Consider the following 18604-nt stretch of genomic DNA (forward strand, 5'->3'; position numbering starts at 1 on the left):
AGTCACGCCCGGGAGGGTGAGGGCCAGGGAGCTGGAGAAATGGGACCTTCTTGCCTTTCCTCTCAAAGTCCTCTTTCTCCGCGACCTCTGCGAGTGGCCAGCTGAGACTCGAGTCCACTCTGCAGGCACGGACAAGCCAGCGGCACAAACACCCCTCTGTCCTTCCTCCAAAGGGAGTTTTCCTTCCTCCGTCCTCCTCCCCCTCCCCTTTTAGCAACTCTCATTTTGTTTCCCCCCATCGGTCAGCTTGCACTGCCTCCCCCCCCCCCGCCCAATCCTGGTACACCTGACTTATTTATGTATTTACGGCTGGAGTGTTTGTGCTGAGGGTTAGTTCGGGTCTATTAAGTTTGCTGCTTTTCCTGCCTGGGAACTCGGGTAATGAGTAACCATAGCGTGCTACAGGCAGCTGTCTCGGACAAACCCCGAGACTCCGCGGGAGCTGCATAAGGGCGCGTTTGTTCTGTCCCTTCTCAATAGTTCCTTGTGCAAGAGGCAGGGTGATGGGAGGGGGAGAGAGAGGGAGGGAGAGGGAGAAAGAGACAGACATTAAATCACTGCACTTTTGACAATCCCTCTCTTCTCGCCTCCCCCCAGCCTCCCCGACCTGTACCCATTATTCGTGGACTTCAGACCTGAAGCCTCTTCTCCCTGACTACATGAACCCCGGGATGGGCTCACCGGGTGCTTTTGGGTGGCTTGTGGATGCCACGGAGCCCGAGGGCTGATGTTTTTAGCATGGGGGTGGTTTAGGTGCCCTGGGTCTCCCTTACTGTGTAGATGAACCCAGTACCTATTGTCTCCTACTTCCCTTAATGATCCGATAAATCTCTAGATATCTATTCCCAACCTCGTGTGCCGGGCTGTGCTATTAAGCTGTTTGCAAAGTGCTTTCATAAAGCAGTGCAGGTCTGTTATGGGGTTAGTCACGTGCTCTGCCAGCAACGTGGAGGCTCATTAGGGCTGGTCTTGCTTTGCGATATTATGTAGACAAGAGAGACAGACCAAGAAGGAGACTGCACTGTGGAAAATCTCCGAAGCGATAGTCACATCCGTTCATGCTGTACACAGGTATTAAACACCTACAATGAGCTGGCTGGTTGGCTAGTGCCTAGGGGCAACTACAGAAACGAACAGGGCATGATTTTCTGCCTCAAGGTTACAATGTAGTCGGGAAACTAGGAAAGAACCCATGTCCTTAGATTATGGTTATATAAGGTAGAATGGGATTAGATGCCCTAAGAGAGGTACAAGCAAAGATATCTAAGGAGAGTGGAGGAGGGAAAGGTCAGAATCTTTGGGGAGCATGAAGGAAGGCTGGGCTCCAGGAAGTAAAGATGGAGGGTGGTCCCTCCTCCAGGCAAAGGAAAAGTTTTAACAGAGAAATTGAGACCGGCAAGCATGTGGCATATCTGGGAAACGGGGAGGCGCTGGGTTGCTTAAGTCGTGGTATGATGAATCAAGACCCGTGGTATGTTTTAGAGGCATCGAGCTACGGTGTGTAAGATGCATTTAAAGGGGAGGATGTTAGCAGTGTCGAAACCAGTTAGAAGATGCCAGCAGTCTAGATAGAAGAAAAGGAGAAGAGACAGGATGGGTGAGACGGTGAAGCATAGGATAATATAGGGCTTAGCAACTGATGGAGAGAGCAGAGGGGAAGCGGCCCTGAGACTTTAAGCCTAGGTGACCAGCAGGACAGAACTAGGGAAACAGCAAATCAGGAGGTCCAGCGAAGGACCAGCACTGAGAAGCAAGATGAGCAGTGTGGTTTGGATGTGCTGAGTTTGAGAGGCCAGCAGGCCACCAAGGGGAAGATGTCCCAGAGCCAGTTGGAAATGGAGGTCTGGAGCTTTGGGGGGAGGTCAGGGCTGTCACCTCTCCCTAGCTCTCCACTCTGATGCCTCCGCAAGGGCTGGATCTCTTCCTTTTGCCCGTCCCGGTCCTATTCCACCCTTCCCCACCCTGCTCTGTGCTCCGAGAGCTGCTCTATCAGCATGGAATCAACAGGCTCTTTTGGCCTCTGGAGGCAGCCAGTGGAGCAACAGGCCAGAGACTGGCGGGTGAAAGGCAAGTGGGCACAGTTCTTGGCAGGTGGTCCCCCCTATGTAGCTGCCCTCTCTCGATTCTGGAAACAACGGCTTCCCTTGTTCCCGCTGACTTAGCGGGGCTCCAGCCTCACCACTGTGGCCGGTCCTGAGGCTCTGCCCTCTCCCTTGCTGGTTTCCCTGAACCTTTCCTTCCCATCCCCTTGTATGTAGTCCCTTTCTTAAGCTCTCTTCAGTCCCCCAGTTTGCCGGGCCATCTGGTTGCTGTTAGGACCCTGAATAACACAAAAATTAGGGTCAAAAGAGACGCAGAATGTATCCTCTCTCCTCCTCACAGATGATATTCCTGATGAACCGAGGCCTTCTAAGAAATGGGCACAGAAGCATTACAATTGAGAAAAGCTTCACGAGCTAACATTTCAGAAATTGTCGAGGTTTCCTTCATTCTTCTGAATGTTAATGTACTGGTTCTTCATCTCTTGCTTTTGAACATTTCTAGATTCTTCTCTGTCATATTGTGTCTTCAACCGACTTACCCAGGTGACTTCAGACCTTCCTCTTAACACTAAGGGGAGTTGCTGTTCCAAGTTGAAGCCACGCCTTTTAATCAGCTTCTGCTTTCTTTCCTGCGGTGCCGATAGAGATGGACTTCTTTGCTATGATGGGTCACGGATAGTGGAGCCAGCGTTACCTAAGCACAGGGGAATTCTGGGCAGGGGCAGTTGTCTTTTTCAAGTTTATTGAGACTTCTTCGAAAACTTAGGGAATCTTTTAGCTGGACGATAGTCTATAGGCATCAGTCTACTTTTTTGTTTTGTTTTGCGGTACGCGGGCCTCTCACTGTTGTGGCCTCTCCCGTTGCGGAGCACAGGCTCCGGACGCACAGGCTCAGCAGCCATGGCTCACGGGCCCAGCCGCTCCGCGGCACGTGGGATCTTCCCGGACCGGGGCACGAACCCATGTCCCCTGCATCGGCAGGCGGACTCTCAACCACTGCGCCAGCAGCGAAGCCCGCATCAGTCTACTTTTACTTTTTTTTTAATTTATTTTATTCAAGTATAGTATGATTTACAATGTTGTGTTAGTTTCTGCTGTATAGCAAAGTGATTCAGAGAGATATATATATATGCACATTCTTTTTCATATTCTTTTCCATGATGGTTTATCACAGGATATTGAATACAGTTCCCTGTGCTCCACAGTAGGACCTTGTTGATCCATCCTATATGTAATAGCTTGCATCTGCTAATCCCAAACTGCCAGTCCATCCCTCCCCCACCTCCCCTCCCCCTTGGCAACCACAAGTCTGTTCTCCATGTCTGTGAGTCTGTTTCTGTTTCGTAGATAAGTTCATTTGTGTCACATTTTAGATTCCACATGTAAGTGATATCATATGGTATTTGTCTGTCTCTGTCTGATGTACTTCACTTAGTGTGATCACCTCTAGGTCCATCCATGTTGCTGCAAATGGCATGATTTCATCCTTTTCTGTGGCAGAGTAGTATTCCATTATATATATAGAGAGAGATCTCTCTATATATCGAATATATCACATCTCCTTTATCCGTTCATCTGTAGATGGACATTTGGGTTGTTTCCATGTCTTGGCTATTGTGAATAGTGCTGCTGTGAACATAGGGGTGCGTGTATGTTTTTGAATTCGAGTTTTGTCTGGATATATGCCCAGGAGTGGGATTGCCCAATCATAAGGCAGCTCTATTTTTAGTGCTCTGAGGAGCCTCCATTCAGTCTATTTTTCAGTGCATGCATGCACACCACGCTGTGGTGGCTTTCCCATCTTGATAGTTGCTGTGGCTGTCTTTATCACGACCTCTTAGCGCATGGTTTTGGGGCTGAACTTTAGCTGCAAGTGATAGACACCCAGCTGGAACTAGCATGGACCCAAAGAGGAATTGGTTGGAAAGATTTGGGGGGCAAAATGTAAACCCACACGGGAGAATGAAATATCCAAGGCAGATTGGGAAGAATACAGTCTGTCTTCAGAACACATGTGGTACTGTTTATGTCTGCAGGGTAGCTCTCTTCTCTGCTGTTGCAGGTCTGTTCTCTTCACGTGGTGGGAAGAGAAACTGTCCTCAGAGGAAGGGAGGAGTCCTAGGCAAATGAATATTCTTTCTGGGCGTTGTTAAACAGCAACTTATTTTAGAAACAAAGTAATGAGGATTAAAGAGACTTTACTAAGTTCAACAAGCACCATTTGACATATTCACAATTTAATAGACAGAAGCTATCAGTTAAGCAAATAAATAAATGGGGTAATGGCAGTGCCAGTGTAGGAATAACTCATTACTTTCTGACCATGCCTGATAGGGTGGTGACTGAGGCAGTGTGATCATGGACCATCAGTGAGCTGACATGGGTTCAAGCCACAGCTTGTGTGACCTTGGGCAGGTCACTCCTTGTTTCCTCATCTCCCAAAGTGGGAATCATGGTACTTGTCACCTCGAAGTGTGGTACTTGTCACCTTGAAGTGTGGACATGAAGTTCGCATGATACAATGTTTGTAAAAGGATGTCGCAAAGCCTCTTAGATTTTAAGATGCAAGAGGGGAGAAACCGATACATAAATACCAACACTGCCTCAGGTTTCTGTAGGCCATTTGCAGCTCATTGATTTTCAAGGTCACCTTGCAAGATAAGGAGGGATAGGGAAAAGTCTCCCCACATTTGAGATGGAGTAAACAGGTCCAGAAAGGTCGAGTGACTTCACCAAGATCACAGCAGAGTCAGTGCCAGAGTGTGCTAGGCATTCCAGCTTCAGCCCGGAGCGGTCAACGTGACCGGCTAGTCACGGATGCCTTCTAGACGAGCGACACAAACCCCGACATAACTTACGCGTTTAAACCGTGATGACATGTACTTCTTCACATAGAAAGAGTTCTAGTGGTAGGACGGCTCCAGAACCAGTGCATTCAGTAGGTCAGTGATGTCACTGGGGACCCTGGTTCTTTCATTTTAGCTCTCCCAGCCCCAGAGGTGCCTCCACCCTAAGGCTAGCTGCTGGCATGGGTGCAGATGGCTGCGTTGGCTGTTAAGTCTGTGTGCTTCCTTGTTCACAAACGAAAAAAGAAAAAAGTTATCCGAGTGTGGAATATGTTTATGTATATTCCATAAACAGCAGCGATACACTGCTGTGTAAAGAACTACCCCAAAACTTAGCGGCTGAAACCCCACAAACATTGCGCTCTATCTCACAGGTCTGTGGGTCAGAATTCGAGCAGAGTTCAACCGAGCAGTTTTTCTGTCTCATGTGGCATCAGTGACAGCCATTCAGTGGTTTTCAGCTGGTGGATGGCTAGTCTTGGGGGGGTCCAAGGTAGCCTCGCCCACATCTCTGACACTTGGCTGGAGATGTCTCAGTTGGGGTGGTCGGCCAGAGCACCGATGGTCTCTCCAAGGTGCTCTCAGATTACTCAGCCTTTTCCACGGTGGCTCAAGGATGCCAAGAAGCTGAATGGCTTCTTATAATTTAGCTTCAGAAATCTGGGAATGTGACTGCTAGCACATGCTCTCGGGCACTAAAACAAGTCACTCGTCTCCAGCAACAAGGAGAGAGACTTACATTCCACCTCTCGGTGGGAGGAGGACCGAAGCCTTTGTGGCCATCTTTCTGTGTTCTTTGGACTGATCGAGCAAGTTTCTGTCGTGTTTACCAACCCCCTTTGCCAGAGCAGTCAGTTGCCAGAGGATGACTGTGTCACCTGATCCCCTCAACACCCTTACATCCTTCCACCTGGAATTTCTTCACTAGAGCAATAGAGACCCATTGCTTCAGTTGCTCTGAAGTCTGCCCGGCAGAGAGGTAGGGGATGTCAAAGGAAAATCTACAGGTTGTAGGGTCAGAATAACTGGAGTTCAAAGCCAGTTCAAAGCCCGCCATGAGACCTTGGTCAAGGTCGTCGGTCCTCTCTAAACCGATTTTCTCATCTATAAGGGAGGTAGGGTGACGGTGGGCTCCGCCACTGGGGTTGGGGGACAGGCTTGGGTGTGCTTGTTGGCTGTTATTAGCTACCCCTCCTTTCTGCCGCTCTGCCCCTCAATCCGTCCAGCCCAGACTTTCAGAGTTGGTTGAGGCAAGTGAGGAGGTGATTTCAGAACCTCCAGCAAACAAAGCCTCAGTGTTCCCAGAGGAGGGCAGGTGTGTGTCTCCTCCTTCCTGGGGGTGGGGGGTGGTAGGAGCAGTGGGCGGGGCCGAGGCATTTTCCAGCACCGCTCAATCACATCTCCCACCCATCTGACCCCCTCCCTGGAATGGAAGAAATGACCGAAGGGAGAATGGAGGGCATCTCAGGTGAAGGCCTGGACCAGTGCTTTGAGATGATTTGCATCACAAAACTTCTTGCAAAATCAGGGTAGGGCTTCCTGCTAACCCAGGGAGGACCCCAGGGCCAGTCAAACTCTGATTCCCCGCCACACACACCCGGGGACCCCTCTGTGCGATGCTGTATTTAATTTTGCTAGTTTTGTAGAAAGGAGAAGGCGTATTCTTAGACGGATCCCATTCCTTCCGTCACCTGGGGCCCGGGCGCCTGGGTGTCCGGGGCTTTCTGAAGCCGCTGCGTTTCCAGGGGAAGATGTGTGTTCTGGGTCAAAGCAGGGGAAGATGTGTGTTCTGGGTCGAGCAGCTTCTTGCCGTCATGGGAGACATGGAGGAGAACTGGCTGCTGCGTCTCACCTGGATGTTAGACTGTGTCACACCTGTTCTGATAATGTCCTTCTGATAATGCAGAAGAGGACAAGCTTTCTCTTCTTCCTGGTCATCTCCCTCACATGCATCTTTTTCCCGCATCTTAGCCTTTGCCTCAGCCACCTCTACATCATCCTTTAACCAAACTTCTCTGCTTTTAAAGCCAAAGTGGAGTCCAGCTCCTCCAGGAAGCCTTCTGTGGCTGCCCAGGTGTGTGCACCAGCAATGATCTAGTTTTAATCAGTTTTGTAACTTGTCCTTTCCTTGGAAAAGCCTCTCCAAGTCAGACTCCCTTTTTCCTCTATTAGAGCCTCTTCTTTCTATCCTTGTTGGTTTCTTTATTTCTTATCACACTCTGCAAGTATTTAATTTGGTTATTCACTTATTTATTGTTTGTCTCCCCCACAAGGACAAGGACCTTGACTCTCAACTTTGCAGTTGTACCCCCAGTGCCTTGCATAGTGTCTGGTGCTTACTTGGTGACAAATAGTTGAATGAATGAATGATCAAATGAGTGAGTGGTCCCCAGTTCCATGCGGAGGCAGAAGACTACCAACTTCCATTCTTCGTAGCACTTCTCAGGCCGACACTATCCGTTTTTTTTGTTGTTTTTTGTTGTTTTTTTTTACAGCGGGGGGCCAGGTCTTGTGAGACCTGGCAAGCCATGGTGGCGATGTCACCATTTGAGCCCTGTTCTCTCTCTTTTTTAAAAAAAAAAAATTATTATTTATTTATTTAATTTATTTTTGGCTGCGTCGGGTCTTAGTTGCGGCGCGCAGGCTTCTCTCTAGTTGTGGCGTGCGGGTTTTCTCTTCTCTAGTTGTGGCGCACAGGCTCCAGGGCACGTGGGCTCTGTAGTTTGCGTCATGCGGGCTCTCTAGTTGAGGTGCACGGGCTCAGTAGCTGGGGCGAGCCGTCTTAGCTGCCCCGCGGCCTGTGGGATCTTAGTTCCCTGACCAGGGATTGAACCTGCGTCCCCTGCGTTGGAAGGTGGATTCTTTACCACTGGACCACCAGGGAAGTCCCGACGCTATCCTTTTTATATGTGGTAGCACCACCCACCTTAACCCCTCATGATGCAGTAAACCGTCAAAAATACTGACGGGCAGAACGGTGTTGGTGTGCACGCACAGCCAATTCATTCCACCAGCTTGGGCAGCTCGCTGTCAGATCGCGCGCTGGGTGGAGCTTTGTGGCTGAGATTCTGGGGGTGACTCAGTACAATGTGGAGAATGAATACATTTGTCCACTTGCCAGGACACCCTTTACCTGCCTTTCCCTTGTTACCGAGGTAAGACTGTCAGCCAAATGTGGACGTAGGCCCTATTGAGGGTATTTTAAAAATATGATATGCTTCTTGACCCTAAGACAATACAATGTATTGGAGGAGCCAATAACGCAAATAATCAGTGATGAAAAAGAGCACATTGGCAATATTAAATGAATGGCATGGGTAACGGTGTAAAGCAAGTTCTGAGCAGAGAGCCATCCCTGGAACGGGGCGGTAGGGAAGGCCAGCCCAGAGCAGCCTTGAAGGGCACGCCTGGCACAGGGCATGGCATAGGGATGCCACTCAGTAAGGACAAGCCTGGCAAAGGCGGAGGAACATTCCAGGCAGGAAGAATGGGGTAAGTAATAGGTGAGAGGTTATGAGGACCCGAGCTAGGGTAGGAATAATGGTGGAAATCAGACACGTCCAAGCATGGAGGGCTCGGCTAAGGGATGGAGCCAAAGAATCAAAACGGATCCAAAGATTTCAACCCTGGTGTCTGGGAGACTTAGACAATCATAGGCGCGAATAAAGAATCTAGAAAAGAAAACCAGTTTGTGGGCGGCGTCTTCGGATTCTTCTCAAAGCAGATGTGTACTTGGGTGTAAGTCATCGATTTGGGAGTTTATCTTTGGAAGCACCTTGAAGGATGGGGGTGCGGAGAGTGAATCAGGAGAGGGGAAGTCAGTTAATGGTGGGTTAATGAGAGGTTATGCCTTGGGCATTCAGGGCTGAATCTTACTGGGAACCCTTTGAGCAACTGGGTAGAGTAAAATTCAAAATGGCCAAATCGAAGGAGGGAAAGGATGGGCTATTTATCCAACAGCTCCCTTCCCTCGTGGCTTGAGGGTTTTCCTGGGAGGTGTTAAGCCCCTGGCACTTCTGAGCTGCTCCTGCAAGGAGCTGAACAAGCCCCAGGAGCATACGGAGGAGCTGGTATTTACTGAGCGCTTGCTCTGTGCCATGCACCGTCCCAAATGTTTTCCAGCTCTTAACTCATTTGTGCCTTGAAACAGCCCTATGAATTATCCCCATTCTACAGACGATGACACTGAGGACAGATCCATCAGTACCCTGTTAACAGAAAGTACCCGAGCTGGGCTTTGAGCCTAGGATTTAGTCTGGCTCAGATCACCCGCTGAACCTGACGCTTTCTTGCCTCAAAGTGTACCTGCTCTTAGGTAGATTTCCCCTTTTTGATGAGCAAAACAATGGAAACTTAGAGACTTTCCCAAAGTCATGACGCGCAGACCTGTGCCCTCATACCATGTGTTATGTGTGTTGATTGATGAAGACAAGGTGTCCGGCTTTGAGCACTCATGTCCCAAGCCAGTGCTTTATTCCCACCATCACACTGACCGCTCTCTCCTGCACTGTGGTCCATTTAGATCCATCACTTTGTCACCATTGCAGGTCACACTGACCGCTCTCTCCTGCACTGTGGTCCGTTTAGATCCATCACTTTGTCACCATTGCAGGACTGTTGGAGGCATCTCCTTTCAATAAGGGGGAGTAGAATGGGTGACGGAAGAGCATACGTGGGGCAGGGATGGGGCAGAAGGAAGGACCCGAGAGCAGGTGGAATCATGGGGTCACTAACATTTATTGGGCACCTGTCGTAGGGAGGACACTGTGCTCGGTGCTTTCTACCTGTCCAGCCACGTTCTGACACCAGCTTGAGCAGGGCACCTACTCCTCCTGGAATAGACTCTGGTGCAGCAGGTACAGGTGTAAGAAGATTCAGCCCTTGCTTCCCGGAAATCTGCAGTCACACTATCTGGAAGCGTGGAGTAGGGGAGAGATGTTTCTGAGAGATGCCTCTGGGTTGAGCCCTGACTCTGCTCTTTGTTTGCTCCACGACATTAAGCAACTCGCTTAACTGTTCCCAGCTTTGATTTTTCTTTTCTCTAAGATGAGATTAATACTAGCACCTACCGTTGGCATATTGAGAGATTGTATGACGTGATGCATCATAAATGTTCAGGACAGTGCCTGGCACACGGCAAGCTCCCAGAGAACGGAGAACCTCAGCAACTATGACACTGGAATTGGCGCTACCGGTAAAAACAAGTGTACGCTGGTGCCAGGAACCCTACTGCAAGCACTGCATTGAATTTCCAAATACCTCTGAAGCCCCTACTCTGTGCAACATTCTCAACGTTGGGGATAGGAGGATCATGACAAAGAGGAATGAATGCCTGACCTCAAGAAACTTAGCCTAGAAAAGACTCAGAGTGCTTGTTGGTTGAAAGGAATTCTCTCAGGTCATGGACATGTGGGAGGACTTCATGGAAGAGGTGACATGTGAGCTGGCCTTGGAAGGTAGGTAGGAGATGTGTACAGAGCTCCATAAGCAGAAGCAGGCTGGGGAGAGGAGGCACTTGGGTCTACAGTGAGGACTCGAGAAAGCTGAGGTCGGCTTGGAAACAGCAAATATTCCAGTTAGCTTGGAGTACAGGGAGGGTTGTTGGATAAGGTCAGACATAAAAGGCTTTTGATGCCAAGCTGTCAAGTTTACATGTAATTTTGTGAGCAGTGAGGGGCTTCTGGAGGTATTCTTCCTCCACAATTTTCATTTATATGTACTTGAAATTTAGCACACTAATTCTGAATCTAATTTGGAAATGCAGAAGTGCAAGAATAGCCAAGCAACTCTTGAAGGAAAGTGGGTGAAATGTCCCACTGAATATTAAGATCTAAGAATTTTATAAGAATTAAAGCATGTGATGATGGCATGGAGTTAGAAAACAATGGACCAATAACAGAACAGAGAACTATGAACCTGATCCCAGAATGTGGAAACTTGATACATGAGAGAGTAGATACTGCAATTCTTTACCACCTGCATATGGGTGGATATGTATAAGGGTTGTGTGTGTGTATATATATATATGATTTTAATCTATTTTAGAATAGATTTACAGAACAGTTGCAAAGATAGTACAGAGAGTTCCCATATACCTCACACCTAGGTCCTCCTGTTATTAGCATCTTTTATTAGCATCTTACTTGCAGCAGTGAATGAATCAATATTGATACGTTATTATTGGTTAGACTCTTGCTTTATTCAGATCTCCTTAGTTCTGATCTTACGTTCTGTTTCTGGTCCAGGCCCCACTTTACATTTAGTCGCATATTTCCTTCGTCTCCTCCGGGCTGTGAACGTTTCTCACATAAGACTTTCCTTATTTTTGGTGACCTTGATAGCTTTGAGGGGGCACTGGTCAGGCATTTTGTAGAATGTCCCTGCACTGGAATTTTTCTCATGATTAGATGATAAGGGAGCACTCTGTGCCCTACCCACCCTCCACGCTTTACTCTTGGAAGGAGAGCAGCCCTTCCTTAAGGAGCCAGAAGTTGTGCTGCAGTTCCTTCAAGGCAGAATAAGCTACATGAATTTTATGTTCCCTCATATATTTATTTATTCAATTATCTACGTATATCCGTGTGGAATCATGAATATTTGTTTTATACTTTGGGTTATAATCCTACACTATTGTACTTATTTTGTCGCTCAGATCATTCCCCGACTTTGGCCATTAGGAGCTCTTTGAATTGGCTTCTGTATCCTTTCGATGTACCCCATCACTGTGTGGCGCGAGTGCGTGCGCTTTCAGGCAGTCTTTCTGGGGCTGTGAGATGCTCCTGGCTCATCTTGTATATTTCCTGCCTCAGTCCTAGAATCAGCCATTTCTCCAAGGAGCCCTGGTTCGTTTTATTGGACAGTCGTATTAGAAACAAACCACGGCTCTAGTGCTTATTGCTACTGGGGTATCGTTGCTTCTAGGACCTCTCAGCAGAGAGAGCAGGGAGATACATGTGTGCGTAGTAACCCATGTGTATGCACATATCAATAAATACCCTGCAGGACTGTGAGACGATACATTTCTGTAGTCTAAGCCACGTATTTGTACAGCAGCCCCGGGAAATTAACACAAGCCCCCCCCCCGCCAGCCTGTCCCCCTTCCTTCTTTTATACCCTCAGTGTTTCCTCATAGGCATGGCTCTCTTGCCCTCGTTTGTGGTCGCTTTGTGTTTGTGTCTTTTTGTTTGGCTACTTCCTAACTATTCCTTCCAGAATGAGGTCAGACACCCGCCTTCTGGACACCTTGGCTGTTGCCCCCAGGCAGGGTTAGGTGCCCGTGGCCCATACAGCCTCTTTCACATCCACGCAGTTATCACGATGCCGTGTCCTCCTCAGGCTTGAGTGAGCCCCTCTGGCTTGACTCCTGCTTTCCTGCGTCCAGTGTGTGCAGGTGGTGAATGAACGAGAGGCGGCTTCAGAAATTGAAGCCTGACTGACCGGGCCGGGGGAGCTCCAGAATTTTAATCTGGAGGGTCTCAGGGTGGCAAGTGGTTTGCACAAGTGGAGCCTTGAAATCAAGTTTGCTTAGCGCTTAGGGATGGGGAGATCAGGCCGCCCTGGAGGGTCACCTCCCTCTACCATCCAGTGGAAGCAGACACTAATATCGCGTCTCTGTGTCAGATGAGGAATCCGAGGCATACATGGTCATTCCAACGTGAAGGGCACACAGCTAGTTGTTGGCAGGCAGGGGTTGCAACTTAGCTGGGTTTGCCCGACTCCAGGGCTACTAAGGTTGGTCGTCCTGGGCAGACTTTAGCTTGGTGTGACCCACCTTATGGACAGAGGGCAGCCTAGACCTAACGGAGCTGGCAGTGAGGCTGGAATCCCAGCCTTGTCTCCGGAGTTACGGCGCCGGGGAGGACAGCTGTTGGCGGGCGGACCCCAACCACTCCTACACTGCTCTGCGTTTGTTGTGGCTGGAAGACGGAACTACATCTCCCAGGAAACAGTTCGTCCCGCTCCCCGCCCTCCCCACCCCTCCCCGCCCCTCCCCGCTCCGGACCCGGCTGCTATTTAAAGGCAGAATGGTCCGGCCGCGAGCCGAGCGCGGAGGTGGCGCGGGCAAGGCGGTGTGGACGCGGGGCGTCACACCCCGTAACTGGCAGCCGCCGCTCGGTACTTCTCTCCTGAGTCTCTTTTGCCCGGCGGGCTCCCAGCCCTCGCCGCCCGGGCCCCGCGGACCTGCAAACCCCAGGCCTGGTGGATTTGCCCTTGGCGCTTTCCCGGGCTCGGCAGAGGGGTTCCCGGCTGGGATCTCTGGGGTCGCGCTGGCGATGAGCAGCGAAGAAAGGCGAGGCGCTGCTCTCCGAGCGCGAGGAGGCGGGGTGCGCTCGCCGGGGTCGCCGGGGCGCCGCTGGGGAACCCGGGCCAGCGAACCCAAGCGCGATTTCCGCGGGTCCCGGGCGCAGAGGCCGGGGCTGCCGGCGCTTTGGCCTTGGATGGAAAGTTGGGAATGGGGTAGGGGCCTCCGGACCCCCTAACGTGGATTACTTGGTGCGTCTCGGCCGGGCTCGGATGACCCACAGCCTCGTCTCCATCCGTGGATTGAGGCACATTCTACCTAACAGTCGAGTCCCTTACCTGTAGGTAAGTTGCCCCGCGATTCGGGGGAAGAGGGGGGGATTTCACCCCTTGCGTCGCTTTATGAAGGTCATGGGGTTCTGGGTTGAAATTTTTGTTCTTGTAATTGACATCTTTCCAGAGGTCATTTTAGCCATCCCTCTGCCTCCAAGCGGAGTCGATTCTCCCGGTGGCGGTGGTCATCGCCCATCCTGGGCGCTCTCGGTCATCTCCCTTTCCAACGCCTCCTGGCCGCTGGCTGCCCCGGGGGACAGAGCCCCAAGTTGGGGAGAGGTCCGCGTGCTGGGCGTATCCGCCCGACCCCCCATCGCACTTACCTTCTCACCTTGTCGCCCTGCAGGGCCCCTTACCTCGAGAGCTGAGCCGCCTCGGTGAGCTCCCGTCGTCTGCCCACTGGCGACCCCGAATGCGATCGGGGCGCAGCGCTTGGAGCCCCCCTCGCCGGGGGGGTGGTGAATGTCCCTGGTCCCCGGTCCTGGTTGCTGGTGAGCGGCTTGACTGCAAGGACTGCGCCACCCATCAGGCGTCTTTCTGAACGGGTGGGAGGTAGCAGGCATTCGGTCCGGGGCGTACCCCCACCCCCCGCCGTCAGTGCACATTGTTAATGGAAGCGGTTTCCCGGCCAGCGCGGGGAGGGGGCGTAGTCTTGAGTCCTGACCTGGAAGCACGCTGCTTCTGAACCCACAGCACCCCCCATCCTCGTCCTTTTGTGTGGGCGCTGTTTGCAGCGGCGCCGTGCCTGTCGCTGAGTAGGTGCAGAGTAGATGTCTGTTGAATGAATGAGCGAATCCGCCTTGATGTGCAGATAAACCAGGGGCCTCCTTTTCCTGCTCCCCCTTTGGCACTTGTCCTCAACTCTTTCCCCCGAAGATGGTTTCCTGGGGGTGCTTTCCCAGATACGGGGTTCCCTCCCCTCCCTCCAGCTCCGTTGGCAGTCTGTCTGTGATGATCCATTTCCTGCCCAGGGGTCCCTCCTGCATAGAACACTTCTGGAAGCTGTCACGGGTCTCCCTTGGACTGTGTGCAGGGTGCCAGTGCCTCCCGTGAGCACCTGCTTGGGAAGAGGGGGAGAGCCAGGCACCACAGGAAGAAAAAAGGTGATGTGTGTTGGTACCGCCCCTCCCCCAGGAGCCTGTGCCCTGGCCACACCCAGGTCCCTGGAACTGCCCACGTTGGTGCAGTATGTACCCTGTGGCCCTTCCTCACCTTCTCTGGGAGAGGAACTGTTGAAATTGTCCCACTGATGGCCGGAAGCCCCGCCTCTGCACCCCGTCTGATTTTAAAGGTAATCCGTGCCCTTTCTCTGTCTTTTACAGAAAACTACAAAAAAGAGCAAAAAACAGGAAAGGAAACACCCAGTTCCCACAGTAATGCAATTTGACATATGTCCCCACTGCTGAAATCCTGCAAATATGTACAACTTTGTTTCCCGCTTTATTCCCCCTCACTTTGTTTTTTTTCTTTGAACATTTCCCCACATAATGACTGTATTCACTGCAGGCATTGAATCATAGTTTGCGTGACAATTCTCCCATTGTTGGACACCAAGGTATTTCCAAATTTTTACCCTTTGAATTCATGCATTGGTGAGTGTCTTTTGTACATAAGGATTTGCACATTCTGAATTATTTCCTTTGGAAAATTCCCAGAAGTCACTCTCTTTGCTCTAAGTCAGTCATGTCTAAAATCAGAGGAGTGGCCCTCTTGGTAGACATTTACGAGGTGGGCTTGGAGGAAGATTGCCCCACTTAGCCAGCAGATAATCCCACAGCTGGGAGCCAGAATACAGGAGGAGCCCAGACAGTGCTTGCTGAGTGAATGCAGTTTTTGTTTCGTTTTGTTTCTCCTGCAGCAGAGTTGATCAGCATATTGGTTATGAGAGTAACTTGAAATTTGCCTTCAGGACTAGGGTCGAAATTATATTAGCAATTCCAGAGACTGAGATTTACTAGGAAGCTGGATTTAAAATGCTGTCCTTTTAAAAATTATTATTAACTTTTGATTTTGACAGAAATCTAGATTTACAGGAAAGTTGCGCAAACAGTACACGGAGTTCCCTTATACCTGTCACCCAGCTACCCTATATGTTAACATCTTATAGATTCACAGTGAGATGATCAAAGTGGGGGATTAACATTGATAGAATAGTTTGAACTAATCTCCAGGCCTTACTCAAATTTTTCCAGTTGTCCCACTAATGTCCTTTTTCTGGTCCGGGATCCATTTCAGGATCCTGCATGGCAGAAAGTGCTGTCTTGTGAAAAAGTGAAAGTTGAGAGGGATTCAGCAGGCTGTCTTCTTTAAAGACCACTTAACTGAGGCATGATTGACATCCAGAAGGTTATACATGTTTCATGTCTGCAACTCGTGAGTTTGGTGATAAGTATGCGCTGTGAATCTGATACCACAGTCACCACCGTCTTTGTCGTAAGCATACCCATCACCTCCAAAAGTTTCCGCCCGCCCTCTTATTTATTATTTTACTATTTTTTGGCGACAAGAACACTTAATGGGCGCTCTCCCCTCTTAGCAAATGTTTAAGTGTACAAGATAGGATCCTTAACGATAAGCGCTGTGCTACAGGAGGGCGCTAAAGTTTATTCATCTAGGCAGACGGTCTTTATTCTGGAGATGGTGCAGAACTGAGAAGTCCATCCCATCTCCTTTCCCAGGTTAACTCACCCCCTCCTCACTGTTTATGGCCAGCAGATGAGACCCTCCAGGGTGTAGAGGGGAGAGGACCCTTGACCATGAGTGGGAGAAGCATCTCCGTGTACCCTTCTCCTTCCTTCCATGGACCTCCCCTGGGAATGAGTCGTTTAGTAGAAATTGGGTTGTAGCCTGATCTGTCCCAACGTGCCTTGGGGGTGTGGGTAGGTGGAGGATGACATCCGGGTGCGTGAGAGCCAGCTGTGAAGCCCCGAACCCGGCGGCGGCGAGTCCAGCGTGCGGCGAGTCCAGCGTGCCGCGCCTGTGATTCACGCCTCCTGAGCAGCAGGTGTGTTGGGCGCTAAGTGTGCAAACCCAGCGGGCAGCATTTACTGGGGATCTGGGCAGATCTAAGGGAACGCGGGTTTCCGCTCGTGCCTCAGTGTGGATTGAGGGTTTTGTCCAGCAATCTTGGGCTGGGGGGTGGGGTCCCCCTCTTCTTTAGGGCTGAGGAGAGCCAGCCTGGAGGGGTATTTGGAAGCCACTCATGTGGATGGAGGCTGGCCCAGCGTCTTTGCATAAGAGAGCACTTGTGTGAAGTTGAGGAAACTCATGAAAGAGGCCCTTCTCCTGCCGCCTGCAACAGAGACCACAGTAGTCCAAACCTTCCACCGACAATACACACGCAAACTCGGGCTGTCTTCTCCAGCTGGGGGTGGCTGCCCGCAGTTAGAGTGTAGGTGGTGTTTGTTTGGGATGAGGAAGTTCTGAGGTTACTTAAATCTCAACCAACCAAGACTTCTGTCGTCCAGATAGAGTTTCTCATTACTATTAGGGTCTGGGCGCCTAGACTTGATTTTTCTTATACTCCCAGCCTTCCTGTTATAGCTCGTAAACTGAAAGATATTCATCCTCTCTCTCTCTCTGTCTCTCTCTCTCTCCCTCCCTCCTTCCCTCTCTCCTCTGCCCTTTGTGCACTGGCACAGACGTTTTCTGTCACCAGCCAGCTCCAGTTAGGATCATAACAGGAAGTGTCGGTGGGAGAGGGCTTGGGGGATGTTGTGACTAAACAGTCCTGGAACAGCCCTCTGTCTGCACCTGCCTTGTCCCTCTCCTCAGTGACTCCTCACGGGTCCTCCCTGCCCAGCTCTTCCCAGATCAGCGTGGGCCCGGTTCAGCCAGCGTACTTGGAGCTGCTCCCCCCAGCCCCCTGGCCTGCACCCTGTGGTTTGCATAAAAACGAAGTGCTTGGAGAATTTGGTAAAAATCTGAGTATTCTTAGCAGCCATCCCCACCCTCCCCCCACCTTTAGAGGTTCTGTTTTGGTACATGCCGGGGGTAGCACTCAGAAATGGGTATTTTTAACAAGCACCCCAGGCCATTTTAATACAGGTGGGCATTGTAAGAAACAGGGAGTTGATTGACTTCTTGGCCAGCTAAAGGCAGAAATGAGCCTTTTCCCACTCAAGCGTACCCAGCTGCAAAGCTTCTCTGTCCTCCACCTCCTCCAGGAAGTCTTCCCAGCTTGCCTCCGCCTGGTCTGGCCCCCCATCTACTTACTCGTTTTGTTGGCACAGGTTGTGACGTAGAAGTCTTGAAATCTGGTGCCCTTTGTACTCAGTGAAGTCAGAAGTGGCTGTATTTGGGTGAACGATAAAGAACTGCCGTTCTGGGCTTAGGTATAAGATCTGCAGCCTGTCCTCTGGGGTTTGTGAGTTCCCTGGGAGCCTGGGCAGCTGTAAGAGGCAGCTCCCTGGGACATTTGTGTGCCCAGGCAGACCCTGCTACTTCTCTTTCTGGCCAGCATCGTCCTAGGCAATGTCCACTGTCATCGTGGAACTGGTTGGGGTCCTCCACGTCTAGTCAGCACCCCCTTCATCACAGGATGGATGCGCTCAGTTCATTTCACAAGAGGACAGGAACGGTCCTGGATGGATTTCCTCTCTTTGAGCTATGCCATTGGCAAAAGACAGTCTGTTCGAAACCACTCCGGCTCCCTTGCTTTACGGACTAGGTTTGTTCCTGGAAGAATATCTATACAAAAACCAATCTCGGTTGATCACATGATATGTGAAAGGCCTGGAGGAAATTTGTAAGCTACAGGAATGCTGAAGTGGCAAGTTTCTGTCAAAGAATTCCTTTGGTAATGTGAATCATCACCTCCTCCCGTATTTGGTGTGTTGGTACAGGTTTCTACACAGAAGTCTTGAAACCAGTTGCCTTCTGGGGGTGGTGAAAATAGAAGCAGCCGCGTTCGGGCAAATGACAGAGGGACTGTGGTTCTGGGTCTCTGGAAATAAATCAGTCCCTCCCCTCGGGTCTGTGAGGCTCCCAGGTGTTTGGAAAATGCCTCTTATAGGGTCAGATTTTAATGGTTTTCAGACCCGCCGCCTTTGCCTAAAATGTGGGCCCTTGACCTCATTTCTCTCTAGCCGTTTCCTCCCCTTTCCTTTCACTGGTCTGAGAGCCCCGGCAGGACAGGGCGGG

At 50.6% G+C, this 18604-nt stretch overlaps 1 long non-coding RNA gene across 1 annotated transcript; it reads right to left on the reverse strand.

Annotated features, from left to right (window-relative positions):
* Nucleotides 1–13473: 13473 nt before the first annotated feature.
* LOC117309776 (uncharacterized) lies at nucleotides 13474–18122 on the reverse strand. Its single transcript, XR_004524074.2, has 3 exons — nucleotides 17678–18122; nucleotides 13819–16754; nucleotides 13474–13706 (listed from the first exon to the last, which is right to left on the reverse strand). It is a non-coding gene; the product is annotated as an uncharacterized lncRNA (long non-coding RNA).
* Nucleotides 18123–18604: the final 482 nt, after the last annotated feature.

Source organism: Tursiops truncatus, chromosome 20 (genome assembly GCF_011762595.2).
Source record: "Tursiops truncatus isolate mTurTru1 chromosome 20, mTurTru1.mat.Y, whole genome shotgun sequence".
Classification (NCBI taxonomy): Eukaryota; Metazoa; Chordata; class Mammalia; order Artiodactyla; family Delphinidae; genus Tursiops; species Tursiops truncatus.